The 20952-nt window shown below is 38.4% G+C and overlaps 1 pseudogene; it reads right to left on the bottom strand.

Moving 5' to 3' along the window:
• Positions 1–20952, bottom strand: part of LOC127131331 (uncharacterized) — a 72206-nt pseudogene that overhangs the window by 50655 nt on the left and 599 nt on the right.

Here is a 20952-nt window from a genome sequence, read left to right as displayed (position 1 = left end):
TTGACCTGGGATTTTGATGAAGAACGCGAAGAACAGCTAGGGTTTTCCATTTCCAGGCGCGTTTGATCTTGTATTTTGTGTTTTGCATGCGAATTCCTGTTCGTGCTCGCGTATTGGTTGCATGCGTTCTCACGTGTCACTTTGATTGGCTGAGCGCGCTTCTCCTTGCCAACTGGACTTAAGTGAAACGTGGCGTTTCACTTAAGTAGCGCCAGATTTGAATTCAAGCGGAGTTCGATCCTCCGCTCCAGCATTTGCATTTTTGGCTTTTGCATTATTTCTCTTGTATGCTATCCATGTTCACATGCTTTCATCATGCATTTTTTATTTTTTCCCTTCATTAAAAAATTCATAACTCAAAAAATATTTGTCCAATTCACATGAGATTTTTTGCACAATTATCCTTATCATGTCTTCTATTTTTTGATGATTTTTACAAAAATTATGCACGCCTGGATTTTCATTTTGGCTAAGGAACTTTCATACATGTGTTTCCTTGCACCTTGCTTTCTATTTTGGTTGTGAAATGATGATGCTTGATCCAATGAAGATGAAACTTTGCATGCTTAAAATAGACATCCCAATGGTCATTTTGGTATAGAGTTTTGTATTTTTCCCATTCCTGGTTGATGAGATATGATCTGATCAATATAGGTGTGACAATTTGTGTCACACCTTTGCTTGCTTGACTTGTGGAATTTCTTTACCATGCCAATTCAATTCCAAATGATGTGAATTTTTGCATGATGCTACTTATGGATGTTAGGATCACTCATGAATTTTTTTGGAATATTTGGAGGCATTTCCAATTTGTTTGAGATTTTCTCTTCTGGTTGGTCATTTGGGAACCTTTTGAGAGTCATGATCTTCAAAGATTTGTGAAATGATGGATGTTTATCCTATGAACTTGAAATTTTGTGGATTGATTATAGACACTTTGAAGTTTATCTTGGCTTTGGTTTGATGCATTTATCATGTGTAGATTCTGTTTTATGCTTGTGTGAAGATGATGTATGGAATTGTGCTTCCTTTGAGTTTGTTTTGCCTTGCCTTGCTTTATGGAATTTAATTGCCTTGCTTCCACTTGTCCAAATGACTTGAATTTTGGTATGATGATCATGTGATGAGTTCTGTTTAGCCATGATTTTTCTTGGGATTTACTGAATTATTTTTGAGTGGATTTGGATTGATTCGTTCTGTTTGCTTCAATGAGCTTTGAAATTGCATGCTTTACCTCATTTGCTTTGTGAAATGAAATTGGTGTATGATATGAATGTGATACCACTTGGAAATTGTTCTAATTTGATTGAACTTGATCTGTGCCAATTTTCATGTTCTGGTTTGAATTATTTATCCCCCTTTGACCCTAGGCCTTGTCCTAGGGGTTTGCTTATGTTTGAGTTGTGTTTTCAGGACAAGAAGCATATGGCATTGAGGGAATTGATTCACATTGCTTGAGTTGACTAATTGGTCAATGTTGAACTAATTTTGAGTTTGTTTTGTAGGTGGCTTCTAAGTCATTTGAGTTGAGCTTGAGCTTTGCTTGATGCATTGCTTGTTGTCTGTTTGTACAGTTAACTGTTGACTATTAACTATCTGTTTGACTTTCTGAGTTGTGTATTGACTGAGTTAGATTGTTTTCAGGTACCTTAGTTGCTATAGTTCATTGTGAACTTGCTTTTGCTGTTGCTTGGTTGCTTAACCAATTGAGGTATAGCTCACTAACTCCATGTAGTCTGGAAGACCTGGCCTGTTACTTGGTCAGGCACCTGTCTGAAGTCCTCCTTAAGAGGCAATGTTTGTGATTGTTTATCTTTGTCCCCAAGCAGGAAAAGACCTTTGATAAGGCAATTGGCAGATACAAGAGATGTGCAATCTATCTCCTGCTACTCAGTTGAGTCATCCCTTTGCTCACACAACTGGTGTTGATGCATTGTGGATATTAACCCAAGATCCATGTTGAGTCAGTCATAAGTGTAGAAGGGTTCCCACTTTCTGAACCCACACTTCCTATGTCTAAAGCTCTCCCAGGCCAGGGATAAGAGCTGTGAGGCACACCCCTCACTTCCTATTTCATCTGCTTCACCCTAACTCTCAATGTTAGGGTTAAGAGCTAAACATCACCCTGATACAGTTGGCTTGCTTTTGCAGCTTAACCCTTGTGTGAGCCCACTTTGTCTATATATAGTGTGTGCTAATTGTGTATGTTTGCTTTGTTTTGATTATGCTTGCATGCTTTGCGTTGCCTGTTTAGGATTAGCTTGCTGCCTGTGCAAGTTGGATAGAAAACTCAACCTAGGACCATTGTGGAATACATGATAACTATTTGGCTTGAGTCAGTCTCCCTTCTAGTTGGTCATTTCCCAGTCTCTGGTGAGGAGAAAGTTTCTCCCCTGTTCAGGGGAACTACGTTGCCCTGATCCTCATACCAGATGAGGTATGTAGGCAGGAGGTCGTACAAGATCTCTCAGGGCACCCTTTTTCTTTTTGTGTGTGTTTGCTTGACAGTTGCTAGGCTCGAGTGCCAAACTCCTTAGTAACTTGTTGTTTGTTATCTTCTTGTGTGTGTTAGGAGACAGATGTAAGCCCAGTGATTGGCATTCCGTATCCTATTGTTGTGTGCTTGGAGTCCGATATAAATCCAGCAATTGGCATTTGGTTTCCAGTGTGGGTTTGTTTGGTTCGGAGTCTGATGTAAGTCCAGCGATTGGCATTCGGTTTCCATGTTTGCCTGTTTGCGTGTGTTTTGTTTCGGCGTGCATGAGCCGAACTACGGTAGCTCTGATTCTCATTCCAGATGAGATACGTAGGCATAGGATGCGATATCCTAACGAGCCCTTTCCCCTCTTCTCCCACCTGTGTTTGTTTCCAGTGTGTGTGTGTGATGTTTGTGAGCAACTTCTGTTTTAGCAACCTTATCCTATCTTTTTGAGCGTGGATCCCGTCGAGTACGACGGATGCGTAGGGGTGCTAATACCTTCCCTTCGCATAACCGACTCCCGATCCCATTCTCTTTGGTCGCGAGACCACGTCTTTTCCAGGTTTACTTCGAGCGTTTCCTTTCCCTCTTTGGGATAAATAACGCACGGTGGCGGCTCTGTGTTGTTTTGTTTTAGCCCGCCGGTTGTTTTTCGCGGATGCGATAATCATGTGAACTATTTTCATGTAATGCAATGGTTGATTTGGAATCTCTTGGTCACAAGGAGCATTTTGCAAAAAGAGTGGACCAATTTGGAGTTTTGGATCAAAAGTTATGACATGTTGAACTTCCATGCACACTTGGCAATCATTGGACCATAACTTCTTAACCATTCATCAGATGATCATGATCTTGGACCTTTTGGAAATGGGAGAGAAAGATCTTCAACTTTCATGTTGATCAAAAATTCATTTGAAGCTTCTTTGATGTTGGAAAGTCAAGTTGGATGTGGACCAAAAACTTGCCATTTTTGGAAACTTGAAATTACAGGTCACTTTCCATTTTTGGAAACTTTTGATATAACTTCAAAATATTCAAGATAGATGTTTGACATGATGAATAGGCCTTTTTTGAACATGAATGGGATGTCTCAAATCATTTCCCCCACCTCAAAGCCCTCAGTGGACTGCACAGCTGATTATTTGGTCCTCAGATGACCTTGACATGCTTTGATGAATTTGAACCTTTACCACTTGGGGAATTTGCTCAAAATGGAACCATAGCTCATATAAGCTCAATATGATAATCATGTGGTCCTCAAATCAAGAAAATATCATCAGCTCTTGTACAATGGATGCTCTTGAATTGCCTGACCTGTGGTTGCTTAAACTGCAAAACAAATGTTAGATGACATATTTTTGTGCTTTTGGTTAGTGATTAAAACAAGAAAAGCAATGATATACAATGCAAGCAATGCCTGGTGATCTCAAACCACTCACAGGGATAGATCCCATCCATAGGTAAAGGAAGCCAAGATACTCAAATGATCCTTGAGGCTATGCAATGCTATGCTATGATGCCATGAGGGATCTTAGGGACAAAATTGGGGTCTTACAGATGCCCCTATTTAAGGTCATTCTAGCCGGAGAAATGAAGGTTAAAATCTTCGTCTCGACGAGGTAGAATGGGCTTAAATAATAACAAAGAGACAAATTTTAGTCCCTGAGAGACCTCATGATGCAAATGTCTGTATGCAATAACAAACAAATCTCTGTGGGAACATGTGTCCACAAAGAAGAAAAGAAAATCAGAAGAAAAAGACAATTCATAGGAGTAATTCACTCCATGGGAACAGAGACTCTAACAGGACTCTTGTGGGAAACAAGAAATAAATGCGTGAGCAGGTCACGACTTGAAACTGGAGACTTTACTGGGGAAAAGAGTTTCCAAAGGGAACAGCCCAATGAAAAGACTCGAACTGACTCGAAGATGCATGTGTTGGGGAATACGCCAACACAACAAAACTATCCACAAAGGATACTTCGGATAAAAAATCTGGACTCGAGCTGGGGAAAGAGCTGACAAAACATCCCTGCCAGGGAAAAATGCATGTATTGGGGAAAACGCCAACACAGCAAAAGGGAATCACAACAAAAATTCCGCTGGGGAAATCTAAAAAGACTTTCCAGGGAAAGCAAAAGGATGAGGTGTCACCGGTTACTGGGTAACAAGCTCAGGAAGAATGAATATCTAAGACCGGTATAAGGGTGAGAGATATCAATCAACCAAAACATCTGAGGAAAACCTGAAAAGGTATATCAACTCAAGAAAATCTGACTCCACAGGGGACCAAGGTCATAATAGGGAGCAGAAAGGAAGGAACACCAGGGATACCGGTTACTGGGCATATAATAGGTGACCGACCAAAGCGTGAATTGGTTTTTACTGCCAAAACACTTATCATCCGAAGGGAGGGCTGAAAAAGCAAACTCGACTTACAGGATGGACATTCGATTCTACAAAGAATACGAATCTTACTCGATTGGGAAAGAATAAAACTTCGACCAAAGAGCGCATGAGATATATTATCTATTACCGTCAGAACGTAGATAATATACTCGCATGGAAGGAACACCAGGGATACCGGTTACTGGGTATATAATAGGTGACCAACCGAGACGTGAATTGGTTTTTACTTCCAAAACACTCATCATCCTGAAGAAAGCTGGAAAAGCAGACTTGACCAAAGGATGGACATTCGATTCCACAAGGAAATACGAATCTTACTCAATTGGGGAAGAACAACAAAAGAATTCGACCAAAGAGTGCATGAGATATATTATCCATTACCGTCAGAACGTGGATAGTATACTCGAAAGGAAGGAACACCAGGGATACCGGTTACTGGGCATATAATAGGTGACCAACCAAAGGGAGAAACAATCATTATCAACAAAGGATAAGTGAGAGATGACTCACAGGGGATAAATTGCAAGCATACGGCAATTATCCAAACAAAATGGGGGAAAATCAACACCGAATACTGGATGAAGATAACCGCAAAGAGGGGATTACATCTACCGACTACTGGGTAGCAAACCACGGAAAAGGATATTCGATTCCAACACAGGAAATACGAATCTTACTCAACTGGGAAAAGACCAAAAGGCTTCGACAGAAGAGTGCATGAGATATATTATCTATTACCGTCAGAATGTAGATAATACACTCGCATGGAAGATTATCCACAACCGGTTACTGGGTTAATAAAGGATAAATCGACCGAAACGAAAGAACATCGGGATACCAAACTAGGTATATAATGATGACCAATCAAGGAGAACCAATCGTTACCAACAACAGCAGGGTAGACGAAAGATGACTCACTGGGGATGAATTGCGAGCATACGACAATTATCCAAAAGAGGGGGAGCAACAAACATCACCGACAAACGGTAAATGAAGGAAAACCCGCTGGGGATAAATTGCTTACTCAGAGCAATTATCCACAAAAAGGGGAACGACCCGCTGGGGATAAAATTGCTTAATCAAAGCAATTATCCAAAAGAGGGCAAGGAAAATCAATATCGAATGCTGGATAATGATAACCGCCAAAGAGTAACCGTCACCAACTAGGATGAACAACAAAGGTTAACTCTGCAAAGGGGAGAAAATAGGATTTACAACTACCGAATACTGGGTAGAAGACCAAAAACTCAACTGAGGAGAAAAGGATAGGATTTACAACTACCGAATACGGGGTAGAAAACCACAAACTTCAATGGGATAGGGTGAATGATTGCCGGTTACTGAGCAATTATTCATCTATGCCACGGGGAAGCACAAACTCCGATGGGGAGAAAAAACAACATAGGATTTACAACTACCGAATATGGGGTAGAAGACCACAAAATCCTCCATCAACCAGAATGAACCACAAAGGTTACCTCTGTTAGGGGATGAAAGTAGGATTTATAACTATTGGATACAGGGTAGAAGACCAAAGAAATAAGACTTACAGCTACCGGGTTGTAGGTAGAAGCCACAGAAATCCATTGAGGATAAGGTGAAAAACATTGGCGACCTTACTGAGGAACACCAAAACAGTCACGAAAGGGCCAATTTAGGACCAAACCAAAAAGGCAAATTGAATCAAGACTCATCCTAATGAGGATATAACTCAATTAGGAAATCCATCCCAATATATGTGTTGGGAGGAAACGGAAACAACCGTCATCCACGAGGATATAGCTCAGTGGGGAAATGGCATGAAAGATAAACACTTTCTGCTTAAGGGGCTGACTCTATATGGAGGGATCAGACACACCCACATCTGCTTGGGGAGATCTACTGAGGAGATCTACATCACCAATTAGCAGGAGACAACAATCAAAAGATATATGGCAAAAAATGCGACATGAATATCTGAATGTTAATGATTATGCATGTATATGCGTGGTTTATGTATGATGAATGCTGACAAACAGACATATCTAACACAAACAGGTCCAGGGATAAGGCACACAGCCATCCGGTACTACATCTCAAGAGAGAAAGCCAGGAAATCCAACTGGAGAGTATCCAATCTGCTGGAGATCCGGATGCTAGGAAGCAAAGATCTACTAGAGAATCAGAGATATCAGGAAATCACAAAATCTCTGAGTGATGGATCAATAACCAATCCGGCTAGGGAAAGGAATCATCGCACAGGCAAAACAGCCACAACAACAACTCATGTTGGGGAGATCCAGATACAAAAAAACCATAGTATCTCTGTTGGGGATAGATCAACATAGACAAAGCTCATCACACCAACAACTCCGCTAGGGATTCATCCGAGGGAATGAATGAGATATGGGGATCAACCACCAAATACCGAATCTTCCAAGGAAAATCACACCTGACGAGGAGAACAGAATGCACGAGTAGAATTTGCCACACAAGCAACTCTATTGGGGGACACTGTAGCAACTCTACTGGGGAATCCAGCTGCAACTCTACTGGGGAATTCCACTGAGAGATAAGAGGAAACTGGTGAAATAAACACCAAGTACCAAACTCACCAAGGAGATCACACCTGCTGAGGAGAAAAGATCGTCACTCTGCTGCAGGGATAAATGATGAATACATCAACAAGCATACCACTCAGGGATGAATCAACATAGATAAAGTTCACCACACCAACCACTCTGGTGGGGATATATCCGAAGGGAATTTGGGGATCAACCACCAAATACCGAATCTTCCAGAGAGTATCACACCTGCTGGTGAGGAAAGATTGCTGCTCTGCTAGAGAAATGAAGGTTTAAATCTTCAACAAGCGCTCTGCTTAGGAACTGCCCCACAATAGTGTTCAAATAACACTCTACTGGGAATGAACCACGAAAGTGTTCAAACAGCACTCTACTGGGGATGAACCACAATAGGGCCCCGGAGGAGGAAGATATAGCGATGTAAGGGATACGAACAAATGCCTTACCCTGTTGGGAATTATACCACCCTTGGGAGAGCATTGAGGATCTCTTAAGTATCTTTTATCATTGTGAATGTTCACTTTGTTTAAAAACAAGTTATGAAAAATTCATTTTCAAAACAATGATATTTTATCAATTAAAACATGCAAAACATTTGTTGAATAGAAACATATAAGAGTGCAAATAATTGGATAAAAAGCTCAAATTTAATTGATGGAATGGTAGCCTGCAAATGGCAAGACTCCATAGATCTGTGCAAGTTTGAAATTGGTGATATATATTGGAAAAGGGCTACATTGAACATAATGACCATTTCTCCACCAATTCCAAATTCGATGTATTCGAAGCTTCAGTTGACGACGAATCAAGAATCTTTGACGGCTGACAGATGTAGAACACAGTCTTGTCAGGATGCAGTTACTTGCCAAATCCCTAATTTTTGCCTAGATTGCCCCAGGGTGAGGTACTCAATCTAGCGGGATGCAAATATATTCTTTTTTTTTTATGTCCCTAACTTTTGCCTAGATCTCCCTTGCGGGTTTTCCACCGAGACGCTCATTTTTGCCTAAGCCGCCCTTTTGGGTTTTCAACTTAGCGAGCTATTCTGTTTTTTTCTTTTTAGGCGAAGTATTTCTTGACTGCATCTGAATTCACAGGACGAGTGAAATCCTCCCCATCCATAGTTGTAAGTATCAAAGCACCGCCTGAAGAGGCTCTCTTGACAACATACGGACCTTCGTAGTTTGGAGTCCACTTGCCCCTGGAATCGGGCGCGAAAGACAAGACTTTCTTGAGCACTAGGTCACCTTCTCGGAACACACGAGGCTTGATCTTCTTATCGAATGCTTTCTTCATCCTTTGCTGATATAACTAATCATGGCACATGGCAGTCAATCTTTTCTCTTCGATCAAATTCAGCTGATCATAACGACTCTGAACCCATTCAGCAATCCGTCAACTTGGGGTTTGAGGGCGCCATTTTTTTTTTTGATTTTGATTTTTTTTTTGATTTTTTTGATTTTTGATTTTGTTTTTCACCCCTTTTTGATATTACATTTGTAAAACCCCAATTTGACTATTTATGGGTTCTCAAGATACGGCTGAATGATCTTCTTTTCATGCTCAAGAAGACGGGTAATCTCATCAGGAATCCCTTCAACATCATCTTCCTCTACCTCGAATACAGGGAATTCAAAATTGGGAGATGGCGTTGGATCATTATGTTCAATGGGTTTAGAAATCAACCTGCATAATGATTTTGGATACGAAAAGCTTTTTAGAAATCAAACAAGGCAATCATTATGCAGATGAAAAGATTGCTTTTATTCTTGTTTTTAGGGTTTTTTGTGATCACCATTTTCATGCAAAAAAGCAAAAAGTGAAAACAATTGGGAAAACAAACATTTAACATGAATTTATTGAATGAAAATATCATTGTATTAAATGTTGCCAACAATGTCATCACTTCTCCTTTTGGCATGGGAGAAGGGTTTTCAAACAAAGTGATTATTACTTTGATTTATGGATAACTGTAGGAACATCCACAGCGACCCAATTGTTGCAGATCCCTCCAGGGATGACAAAATTGTCAGAATCCTCGGCATTCTCTTCCAGAATAGCAACAGCTTCTTCGCTCTGAGTGGCATGGATAAAACCTCCACTCTTGAACAGCCCTTTCTCGTTGAAGACCCCAGAAGAAAAGCCAATGCCAGCCCGGGACTTATTGTCTTCAAGCTCGATCATTTTTCCTAGACCAGCAACTGCACCATATTCGATGGCCAGTTTTGCATCTCGATAGGAAGCAAATGAAGGAGTTCTCTTCTCAACAGGCTCGGCTATAGATAAAGCTTGGAAAGGCGTTCCAACTTCATCCTCAACATCTATGTATGAGAAGGAAGACAAGTGGCTAACCAGGAAATGATTCCATCAAAAGCACTTAGTCTGGCAACTTTCCTTGAGTTCACGGTTCTCTTGCTCTAGATGATCCATCAATCTGGAAGAGTTGGCTCTGGTGTAGTACCGGTGAGTCAGCTTGTCTTCAAAATAAATGAAGAGCACTGAGTTAGACCACAAGACCAGAGGCTGAGAACAACACCTGCTTATGCAAATGATGCATGCAATGCTTGTGCATATGATTTATTTTTATTTCAAAGGAACTCTAGGCGATTATTTGCAAATTTTGGAAATATTAAGCATTTTATCGCATATGGAAAATATCTCGTTGAATAATTCTTTGTCTTTCCATGTCTGAAAGTTTTTGCAAAGAAACCCCTTAAGTTCCTTAAAAAAAAATTCTCATTTTTTGATGATATGGATGCAGATGAATGCATGAATGCATGAATGCAACAATCACACTCAAGGATCAAGTAAAGCACACCAGACAAAGGTCATGGGATGGCTCATATTATCCTTAATATCAATCATCCATTTTGGGGGATTATGGTTTACACCTTATCGACACCCAAGTTCCATTGATATTAACGATATATGAACGGTTCAACCCTCCTTAATATCAATCATCCATTTTGGTGGATTATGGTTTACACCTTATCGACACCCAAGTTCCATTGATATTAAGGATGACTGAACGGATCGACCATGAATCAAGGGTTTGTTGTGAGTCACGAGCATGGAGTCTCGGTTAAGAACCACCCAAAGGGAGTGTACTATGGTTTAAACCTGCCGAACATGTTCTACAAGAGGTTCCCATAGTCATCATCCCATCTTTCGAATATTATCGGAGAAACGAATACTCGTATTCCAAAAATATTCTCAAGAGAGACTCTTATGAGTGTAGTATCGCGTAACAATCGCATCAAATCTTACATTTGAACGACCTCCGCACTACATCCTAAAAATAGGCCAGGATGGGCTTGGTAAACTACGGTCCTTGGCTTCTATGGTCCATATTGAAAGAATAATGTCTAACCACAAATGACTTGTGTGACATCATTGATCCAACATGACCTCCACCAAGTGAATGGACTCGCAAGTCAACTTGCTAAGGAATAACTCCACACAAGTCAACGAGACTACGCCATTCTCCTATCATAAGTGCACTCGAGTTCGGGTATAGAACTCATCTCATAGAGATCACCAAGCAAGCAAGCAATTGATATATCAAGCAATTCAATCATTACAAACAATACAGTAATCCCAAATAGCACCAAAAATATGTCATAAACAATAGACAATATAATACAACAAAGTGTGAAAAGTAGGCAAACACACTAGGAAGATTCATTCCCCAGCAGAGTCGCCACTTTTCTGTAGCGGTGTATTCGTTACCATTGGAGATATTAACTAAATCCAAGGTAAATCATACAAAGTCGAGTCGCCACCGCACTTCTATTTATCCAAAGGAATGGTTAGAAAGCGAACAAAAACCTATAAAGTTTTACAAACAAAACTAGTAAAAGAGGGTCAGAGATCTGGGTAAGGGGGTTGGTTATGTCATGTGAAGGTGTTAGGCACCCACAACATCCTAGGTACTCCTAGGGAGCCCTTTTCACAACTTGTTGCAAAGGTTATTGTTTATGAAATTATTTATGTGCAAACATGATTGAAGAGATGAGAAAAGAATATACAAATTTATTTACATTTTTTGTGTTTGGATGGATGAACCCATTGCCTACGTACCTTTTCATGAAAGATAAGGATCAAAACCCCGTAGTTCGGGTAAAAGATTTCGAAAACAAATGAGTGGATTGATTTTAAACAAAAGCCTTAAGGTCTTTCATTATCAAAGGGAGAAAACTCGACCTGAACCAACAATCCACCATGTGAGAACAGCTTCAACATGCTAGTGAGGGGTTAACCCTATAATAAGCATGGAAGGCTTACAATTCGATCACTAAGGATGCAGTGAGATTTACATCAACCACTAAGATAATTCAGATCCATGGCTAATGCATGAGAATCTTGATTAAGAAGTGGACAAGGGCCACAAAAGACAATTGAGTGGGTTGAATTAACCAATTAGAAGTATTCACAAACATGTCAAAGTTGACTTAAAGTTCAATTCAAAATAAGTATTATGAAAAGAAAGTTTGAAAATCAAAGGCATAAGGCCTAGGTTTCTAATGTTGAAAACAAGTCAGATGTTTGCACAAAAGTTTTCTGGTTTGGGTTAAGGATGAAAATATGGATCAAAGTTAAGCATGCAAAAGGTGAGGGTTAAGGGACAAAGCCACAAACAGGGTTGCTTTCTCAAGATCATAAAAATGATCCAAGTAAGTTCCTTTGGAATTAGGCAACACAAGGCAAAAACAATAAGCAAAGTCTCATAAGAGAACAAACAAAACTGGAAACGGAATGCCAATCAATGGTCTTATATCCAACTCCAAAAAACAAACGGGAAACAGAAAGCCAATCAATGGTCTTACATCTAACTCCACAAAACAAAATAGGAAACAGAAAGCCAATCAATGGTCTTACATCTAACTCCACAAAACAAAACAGGAAACAGAAAGCCAATCAATGGTCTTACATCTAACTCCGCAAAACAAACAAACATGCATGAAAAGCAAACACATGAAAGATTCATAAGTAAGCAAACAAGCAATCAAGCATCACTCTCTATATACAAACAAGAGGCTCAGACAAGTTGGTTGGGCTTTAGTCAAGGGGTCATATCAACCTCGACAAACAAGCCAAAACTGTAGGGGTGTTCTGAAGCTCTTAACCACTAACATTGAGAGTTAGGGTGAAGCTGATGAAATGGAAATGAGGATGAGACCTCATGCTCTTAACCCTGGCCTGGGTGAGCTTATGATAAAGAAGATGTGGGGATCCAGAATGAGGGACCCTATTCCACCTGACTGACTCTATACAAGATCTTGGGTGTTTATTCAAAAGCATTAGCACGTAGTGCGAGCATAATGAAAGACTCAACTGAATAACAGGGGATTGATTGCAAATCCCTTCTATCTGTCAATTGGCTCTTCACTTAGGAGGACTTAACAAGTAACATGCCTCATTTAGAGGTCTTTAGCACAAATATAAACAATCACAATCATTGCCTCTTAAGGAGGACTTCAGCCAAACGCCTGCCAAAAAGGCGACAGGACTTCCAGACTACATGGAGAAAGAGAGTGGTTACCTAAGTGGTATACCAACCACAAACCAAAGCAAAGCTCAAGCAAGAGCTAAAAGCGACTAATGTACCTGTACAAAAAGCCAGACAGTTAATATTTACATTCAGAAAACCAAAACAGACAACAGAGGAATCATCCAACAGTTATACACAAGGTAAGTCTCAAATGCAATCACTCAAGTGAGTTCATCACATCAAGGGACCTACAACACAACAAAGGTTAGTAAACAAAGCGAATGGCATCTCAAATGATGAGGCCACACCAATCATTAGTGCTAAATACCTGAAACACAAACACAATTGGTGAGTACAAACCACTAGTACAAAGACTAGGGTCAAAGGCAAATCAAATAGTCAAAAACGAAGTCAACATTTCACATGAAGCACATTCAATCAAACAAGAAGAAGGCCTCAAAAGGACCAAAACTAAATCAAAGGGCAAAGCCATCAAATGAACAAGATAAAGCATAGGCAAACAATGTGATCAAAATTGGACATCAAAAATAGAAAATCCACATTAAAACAGAAATGTATCCAATGATCATGAATTTTTTTATGTGAGTTTAACATGTTATGAACAAGCATCATACCAAAAATCAAGTCCAGAAGACAAAAAATGGTGTATGAATGAAAATGCACAAGTGCAAAGCACAAAATGTTACACCAAATGTCACAACATATGTTCATGTGTCCAAAACAGTGGTATCAAATGATAAAAATGTCAAACAAAAGCCAAAACATCATGTCACATGTTATGATCAGGCATGTCAAATTTTAAGGCAATTGGACAAACCATAAGCATTTCACAAATCAATTAGCACAACATGTCATTTTGGTATCATGTTCAAACAATCAAGCACATTTAAAAATCCAGCAATACAAAAATCAGGAAATAAATGCTAAAAAGAAACTAGACATTAAAATGAACATGTGAAAAAAATTTGGATTAATTTGGACATGTATACTATTTTTTGTGATTTTTGAAAGTTGATGAAATAAAAGGAAATAATGAAAATCATGTAAAAATGAAATGTGAATGAAATTCAGAAAAAATGCAATAGGCAAGTATTGAACTCAGGTCATGCAAGTCAAATGCGCTCAGCATGAAAATCCATTGAAAAATCAAAAACATCACACACAGGGAATCAAACCAAGGTTCATGTGGTCACAGGCGCTGAGCATGAAAATCAATTGAAAAAAAAAATGAAAAGTGCAAGCGCTAGAATCGAACCAGCGCGCTCATGGTTCCAGGTGCGCTCAATTGAAATTAATTAAAACAATTGCAATGCGAAGGATCGAACCGAGGCAAGGAAGGTTCATGGCGCGTTCATGGCATGACACGCTGCGTTTCAATAAGAGGAGAAAACAAGTGGAAATTCCAAACGCTCGTGCCAGGGATCGGACAGAGGTTAGGATGGTTCAAGGCGCGGCTAAAGTGAAACCCTAAGTCACGAACCAGACGGCTGGAATAGTAATTCCGGTCGTCTTCTCCGGTTGAACGCCGGTGGAGGTTCCTAATTTTTTTTCCAGATTTTAGCATATGATACACCGTTGGAAAGGTCTTGCTACGTAGAACACGGATCTCACACTCACTAAGCCTAAAACTCCATGAATCAAGCAAATCGAATGAAAACATTTTGCACATCAAAAATTCGAATCAACATATCTCATTCAATTCTTAACCAAAACAAGATCTAAAGACATCAGCATCAAAGGATCTATCAGTTTATGTACATGAAAAAGGAAATAATGAGGATCGGATTTCAAGCTTACTTGATGTGCAGTGGCCAAATACGCGTCCTCAAGGCTCCAAAACTTCCAGATCCACTCCAGTAATCTTGATATGAAGTTTGATGCACGAATTGACACTTGAATCCACCTGAATGAAGCTCAACTTTCAAGATCCATCTTCATGTTCAAGCTTTGTGTATGCACGAATCTGCACCAAATTCTCCAATCCAATGCTTGATTCCTACTCAATGATACATGCTAAACACGATTATGCAAGAGTTTTGATGAATTTTGTGAAGAAATTTCAAGTTTGAACTGAGAGAGTTTTTGGAGGGAAATGCAATTCTAGATCTAAATTCTGTTGTTATGGAAAATGCAATTAGGATTAAGCTTATATATGGTGTGTTAATGATGCTGTAATTATAATTAAGCAATGGCTAATTGAAAATTAAAGAGAAATGAGGTGAAATGCAAATTTGGCAAGTGTGAGGTGGCATGAGCAATGTGCACGTGAACAGTGCCATGCAAGGTGCAAAATCACTTAAAATCATCTAATAAGCAAGATGGAATTGGAATTAGGCTTGTATGATTCACCAATTTTGAATTCTTGAATTTCCCTCCAAAATGCACTTGAATGAGCATATGATCATGTGAACTATTTTCATGCAATGCAATGGTTGATTTGGAATCTCTTGGTCACAAGGAGCATTTTGCAAAAAGATTGGACCAATTTGGAGTTTTGGATCAAAAGTTATGACATGTTGAACCTCCATGCACACTTGGCAATCATTGGACCATAACTTCTTAACCATTCATCAGATGATCATGATCTTGGACCTTTTGGAAATGGGAGAGAAAGATTTTCAACTTTCATGTTGACCAAAAATTCATTTGAAGCTTCTTTTATGTTGGAAAGTCAAGTTGGATGTGGACCAAAAACTTGCCATTTTTGGAAACTTGAAATTACAGGTCACTTTCCATTTTTGGAAACTTTTGATATGACTTCAAAATATTCAAGATAGATGTTTGACATGATGAATAGGCCTTGTTTGAACATGAATAGGATGTCTCAAATCATTTCCTCCACCTCAAAGCCCTCAGTGGACTGCACAACTGATTATTTGGTCCTCAGATGACCTTGACATGCTTTGATGAATTTGAACCTTTACCACTTGGGGAATTTGCTCAAAATGGAACCATAGCTCATATAAGCTCAATATGATAATCATGTGGTCCTCACATCAAGAAAATACCATCAACTCTTGTACAATGGATGCTCTTGAATTGCCTGACCTGTGGTTGCTTAAACTGCAAAACAAATGTTAGATGACATAGTTGTGTGCTTTTGGTTAGTGATTAAAACAAGAAAAGCAATGATATACAATGCAAGCAATGCCTGGTGATCTCAAACCACTCACAGGGATAGATCCCACCCATAGGTAACGGAAGCCAAGATACTCAAATGATCCTTGAGGCTATGCAATGCTATGCTATGATGCCATGAGGGATCTTAGAGACAAAATTGGGGTCTTACACACACTGCAAGGTATCTGAATCAACCAACTCATCTAGGGATAAAGAAACAAGTTCTGTCGGGGATCGAACACTCCGCCGAGGAACCGAATCAACACTGATGTCTAGGGATACCCAAAGGGTTAACTGCTTGGGGAACCTCAGATGCATCACACTTAAGGACTTGCTTTTTACTGAAATGCAGTTGATATTCCTTTTACTTGCTTTGGAAAAAAACTCTTGCTTTTATATATTAAAGAAAACTTGATTTTGAAAAAAATTTAATTTCAAAATGATCATAATAAAATTTAAAACTATTGGCTGAAGTAAATAAGAGTAGAAACAATTGGATAAAAGCTCAACTTTATTTAACAGAATGGTAGTTTGTAAATGACAAGACTCCATAGATTTTACAAAGTTGAAAATGGTAATTTACATGGAAAAGGGTTACATTGAATACAAATGATCCTTAATCCCTCTACCAAATCTTGATATCCACTATGCTTTTGACCGCTGCCGGAGATGAACCAATGTCAACCCTTGTGCTCAAACAAGTCTTCAAAACACTGAAGATCAGCAGAATGCAGTTACTTGCCATAATCCCTAATTTTTGCATAAGTTTCCCCAAGGTGGGGTACTCAACTTATCGGGAAATTCTTTCTGTTTTATGCCTCTAATTTTTGCCTGGATCTCCCTTTCGGGTTTTCAATCCACAGAGACGCTCATTTTTGCCTAAGCCGCCCTTTCGGGTTTTTAACTTAGCGAGCTGTTCTTTTCTTTTTTTAGGAGAAGTATTTCTTGACTACATCTGCGTTCACAGGACGAGTGAACTCTTCACCATCCATAGTTGTAAGAATCAAAGCACCGCCTGAAAAAGGCTCTCTTAACAACATATGGGCCTTCATAATTGGGAGTCCATTTTCCTCTGGAATTTGGCTTGAACGTCAAAATCTTCTTGAGCACAAGGTCACCTTCTCTGAATACTCAAGGTTTGACCTTCTTATCAAAAGCTTTCTTCATTCTCTGCTAATACAACTGACCATGACACATGGCAGTTAATCTCTTCTCTTCAATTAAATTCAACTGATCAAACCTGGTTTGACACCATTCAGCTTCAGTCAACTTGGCTTCCATGAGCACACGCAATGAAGGAATCTCAACCTCTATGGGGAGCACTGCTTCCATACCATACACGAGAGAGAAAGGGGTTGCCCCTGTTGAAGTGCAGATGGATGTTCGATACCCATGCAAAGCAAATGGGAGCATCTCATGCCAATCCTTATACATGACAACCATATTCTAAATGATCTTCTTGATGTTCTTATTCGCGTCTTCAACATCCCCATTCATCCTGGGTCTATAGGGAGAAGAATTATGATGTGCAATCTTGAAGTCCTTGCAAAGAGCTTCCACCATATTGTTATTCAAGTTCGATCCATTATCAGTAATGATCTTACTTGGCACACCATAACGGTATATGATCTGATTCTTGATAAACCTTACAACAACTTGCTTGGTTACATTTGCATACGATGCCGCTTCAACCCATTTTGTGAACTAATCAATTGCCACTAGAATGAAACGATGTTCATTCGAAGCTTTGGGCTCAATCATCCCAATCATATCAATTCCCCACATGGAGAAAGGCCATGGGGAAGTGATAACATTCAATAGTGTCGGAGGAACATGAATCTTATCAGCATAAATTTGATACTTGTGGCACTTCGTCAAAAACTTGCAACAGTCAGATTCCATTGTCAGCCAATAGTAACCTGCTCACAACATCTTCTTTGCCATTGCATGTCCATTGGAATGAGTACCAAAGGAACCTTCATGCACTTTGGTCATCAAAAAGTCTGCTTCGTGTCTATCCACGCATCTGAGCAAAACCATGTCGAAGTTTCTCTTGTACAGTATATCATCATTCAAGTAGAAATTGTCGGCTAGTCTTCTTAAAGTCTTCTTATCTTTCAAAGATGCCCCAGGCGGGAAAATCTGACTTTGGAGGAAACATTTGATGTCGTAATACTATTGAAAAGTATATTTTTGGCAAATATGTCAATATCGTATCCATAGAGATTGGTTGTTATTACCGCCGTTCTATAATCCAAATTGTTATAAGTTCAAAATGTAACCAAGTTGTTTTGTTTGAAAAGTTATCTTTTGAGTAAAATGTCACTAAAACAATAAAATAGTTTTAATCAAATGTAAAAGTCTTGGAAAGATTGGAGTTCACTATTCTATTTTCTTATGTTTCCTTAATGAAAACAAATATGGACTTAAGATTATTGATGATGTTCAAGTATCCTCTCAATATCATTTATTTCTAAATGATATTGTGATAATCACTATATTAATCTTTAGACGATTTCTCCACCTAAATATCAATATAGCAATCTTTAATGTTTGATACAAAAGAAGAGTAGTGAATAAATCTATTTCTACAACTCATTCACTACTTGAAAATATATTTTAAGTCAATACTTGAATAATCTTTCTCAACAACTATTCAAATCTAAATATTCATCTTAGGGCAAAAATATCATTCAATACATCAATAACCTTTTATCATATATAAGAGTCAAATGAAATACATAAACAAATAGGAATAACTACTATCTCCAATCTTGACAAAATGGGGTTTAGCTCTTCATCATCATTTTGGACAGCAAAATACAATGGTTCAATAAACTCTGTTTTTCTCTTACAATATGTGTATCTATGAATGAATGTTTTTCTATTTTCTATTCTGTTTTCTTAAAGAGTTGAACCTTTCCTAAAATGTTCATTTTCATCTAAAACTGAAAAGCACCCTAAAACAGATACGAAACTGTCACAATACAGCTGGCTTGAAAACAGAACACTTGGCCCAACAAACTGCTTGCTGGTTTCGCAAGGTTCGCGGCGCCATCCCTGGTCGCGGCGCGAACTGAAGCCAATTCAGCTTCGTTGCCTTGCAAGCTTCATGTAATAAAATGTCACAAGTGTTAGTCTTCCAAATTATGCCTCCAAATTTCCATTGACACTTCTTCCAGATTATGCTTATGCACTCTGATGCCCTCTTGACCAAAAACTCTACAAAACTAACAAATACGTGAAATATCTACTCAAAACAAAATCATTTAAACTTAATTGCATTTATACAAAATTGTGAGAATAAAAGTGTGTAATTAAATAAAAAATTGGTAAAAGGGACCAATAAAGTTATATGGAAAGTAGTACTAATTGGTCCCTAACAACTCTCCCTAACTTATCATTTTGTTTTTCCCTAAACAAAAGTTTTCACCAACACAACCAAAGCAATGAAACAAAAGATTGAAACAAGGATTAACCAAGGACATTCAAATGGTTCAAAAGTGTATGGCACTTTCTCAATCCACCTATCTCAATGCTAGACAAAACATGAATAAGAGCAATGGTTAGGTGCAAAAATCATACCAAGGAATTCAAAGCCATACATGTCAAAATTGAATCAAACTTACACACACATCATAATAATGATGAATACATGAAGGTTTACTTTCACTCATCCAAGCAATTAAATCAACAATAACTCGAATCATGCGGTCATCAAAACAAATACTAAATCATGTGAAAAATGAGAATCAAGAAGTCTTTCAAGGGTTGTAATGTGGCTTGGGTTACAAGAAAGGATATGATTAAGAGAATTCAACAAAAATGCCTATCCTAAGGGAGCATTCCCATACATTCAACTCTACAACAATTTCCATTTCTTTGATCCCCGTCTTTCTTCTTTTCTTAACTTTTTTTACATCCACACAACCATGAGCTTTTTCTTTGTTTTTTCTTTCTTTTCTTTTTCTTTGCTCTATAGTTTCAAGGGTGATTTCTTTTTCTTGTTTCTTTTCATACTTTCACCCTTTTATAAAACATCACTTTTCCAAGTTTCTAATCAACTCTTTTTACTTTACTCTCCCCAACTTTAGATTCCAAAACCAAATTTATTCAATAATGCTCCCTACTTAGACATAAGCAAAAGGCAAAATTTGCAAACAACTCGGTTTGAGGGTTCAATTGAAACGAAAGAAATTAGGATTCATTTATTCACAAAATTTTCAATTGACTTTACACTTATCAATCAAATGAATCCTAAAACAAGCTCAAAGGGGGTTAACTAAGGATCACTCCTCACAAGGTTAGTTGATTCAAAACTTTTTGGTCAAGTGGTTTTTCTCATAACAAACAATGCCTCTATCATTTTCACAATTTTCACAAAAATAGATTAATGCATGATTTAGCATGATAAGAATGAGTTGAAATAATGTTCGGTTTCCCGCATTTAGTGTACAATGGAAAGCTTCCTCACAATTGGTTAAGTCCTATTTTGATTCAAAAATGACATGTATCTCAATGAATTTATGATATGAAATTTGCAACACACCATCAAACTACTCATGTTAAGTCTAGAAAGCGATAAAGTGTACCTTGAAATGCCGACACTAATTCTTATCATCACCACTCGAAGTGTCCTACGCTTCCTTCTTTGCAAACATTTCTTGGTTGCTTTAAGCATGACTTAAGAATAAGAACAATTAAACAAACAAATGTTGGTATACCAAATGCATTGTAACACACACTTAAATCTCACAGAATATTCATGCAATTAACAAAACAAATTAACAAACCAAAGTTTATGGTGAAACTAGAGCCACCAAAAGTACAATCATAATTAATCAAAAACAATAATAATAAAAAGAACT

Source organism: Lathyrus oleraceus, chromosome 3 (genome assembly GCF_024323335.1).
Source record: "Lathyrus oleraceus cultivar Zhongwan6 chromosome 3, CAAS_Psat_ZW6_1.0, whole genome shotgun sequence".
NCBI lineage: Eukaryota > Viridiplantae > Streptophyta > Magnoliopsida > Fabales > Fabaceae > Lathyrus > Lathyrus oleraceus.
This window is presented reverse-complemented; position numbering and strand designations above follow the sequence as displayed.